This window comes from Otolemur garnettii, unplaced genomic scaffold (assembly GCF_000181295.1).
Source record: "Otolemur garnettii isolate 467f Iridium unplaced genomic scaffold, OtoGar3 scaffold00259, whole genome shotgun sequence".
Taxonomy (NCBI): domain Eukaryota; kingdom Metazoa; phylum Chordata; class Mammalia; order Primates; family Galagidae; genus Otolemur; species Otolemur garnettii.
In genome coordinates, this window is record NW_003852654.1 from 658,593 (window position 1) to 660,610 (window position 2,018).

General features: G+C 40.5%; 1 pseudogene; it reads right to left on the reverse strand.

The window, feature by feature from the left end:
• Positions 1-308: 308 nt before the first annotated feature.
• Positions 309-630, reverse strand: LOC105888294 (annotated as a pseudogene).
• Between the last annotated feature and the right edge of the window lie 1,388 nt (positions 631-2,018).

Sequence of the window (2,018 nt, forward strand, 5' to 3'; positions counted from 1 at the left end):
GAAAAGCAATGTTTTTTTTTTTTTTTTACTGGCACAGATCTTCTATTCATTCATATTATTAAAACAGCAATAATAGAAATAAATGAATGCTACATATTGAAAAAGCAACTCAGGAATGAGGTCATTAAATATAACTAACTACATTTCAAATATTGATACCATGTTATTTCCCTGATTTGTATCAGGTAAATACCAAATCTATCTATGTAGAACTCTGGTCTCAGTGAAAATGGTCAGAGACGATTACCAAAAAGGTGCTTTACAATTACAAAGAAGGTCCATTTTAAAAATGAGATCCTTTGGGAAAATCACTTTAGTCTGTCTTTTTTATCAGAGATTTCTGTTGATCCTCTTGTTGGTAATCCATTTATCTCTCCACCCTTACAGTCTACTTTGCCTTTATTTTTATCGTTGAGTTCTTGTACAGTTTTTCTAGGCCATATACGACTAACAAAAGGGGAAATCAAAGGGTATATGTATGGCTCCAGGAATTTTTTGTAGAACTGGAATGACAATACAAGGAATACACACCATTGTACCTAGCTTGAGCTCCTTAACTTGTCCAAGCCAACAAATGCAAGCAAAATGGATAAAAACTGCTACTGAGGAATCTTCTTTCACTCATCTTAGTCCAAGGCAACAATGGAATAAGGAAAAGGCTGAGGTTCTATCTTAAATAGGGTAGGTATCATAGGGAACTTTACTTCTCTTTTTAAGTAACCCAGTTCACCATATCACATCAATAGTGACAGAAAGAGCAGGGACAGGTTGAGTCAGACAATGACTGAAAAGTCAGGATTGAATAGATAAGGGCTAATGGTGAGGGTCATAGAAATCAAGAGAAACCAACACAAGAGAAACCGACAATAGGAGGCCAAGGAAAAGAACAAAACCGACATAAGAGGACAGGACGAGCGGGAGGTACCGAGGTTGGGTGGCTGAAGAACCCAGGCAAAGGGCGAGGGGGAAGGCCAGTGGGGGACACGTGTACAGAGAAGGCGAAGCGGGGTGCCCCCAGAGAATGCAGCAGGCCATGAAGCCCAGAACAGTGGGGAGAACCACGGGCACTGGGCTCCATCTCTGTGAGCACGGCGGGGGATGGAGCCTCCCCAGCAGCTCGAAGGCGCGGGGTGTGGGGGTGGGGTGTGGGGAGCCCCAAGGTCAGAGCCCACCCCCCCACCCCCAAGCCCCGGCCCACCACAGCCCCTGGGAAAAGCAATCTTAAAGGACTTCTTTTTATAGCCATGAGAAAAACCAAGCTTACCCTCCCACTAGAAGCAACTGTAAAACTGGACCATACATGTGACATGTCTTTTTAGGAAGATGATAGAACTGTCAGAGAAGGAAACCCATGAAGTGAGCCCCATGTTCTCCTTGAGCTCAGAACCAATCAACATAAATACAAAGAGAAACACACTTAGGCACATAATAGTCAAACTTCTGAAAACAAAAAGACAATAAAGATGTATTTACCCAAAGGGAAGCAACAACATGAATAATGGTGAGTACTTGAAAAATTTGAATACACATATCCAAAATGCAGCCTAACTCTTCTCAAAACAGCAAAGATTCATTATCTAGAAAGGCTTTCCTTTTAGAGTCTTTCCTTATGATAAATATATGTATGTGGTTAAGTGTACAAGGCATACATTAGAGGAGGAAGCCAAGGAAGACATCATGTTCTTAGGGTATTTTCTCTTTCATGTACATAGTGATCTTTCAGTTACATTTTTTTGTTGTTGTTGTTTCCACTCCCTGCTGTAACATGTGTCCTCCCTCCCTTTTTTGAATTCAGCAAGTTGGAATTGACCAGAGTGACATCCCATATCTTACTCAGGTCAGTTTATTTCTCTTATGTATTTAAGTGAGTTTTTTTCTTTATGCTTATATGTTTATATTAATCATCATTTGAGACTCCATCCCTTGCCATATATGTATATATTCTCTGTTTCCTTCTCTCCCCTTACTCCCCCCTCTACATTAGGCTTAATACTTAAATTTATCTTGTGATCTGGTCA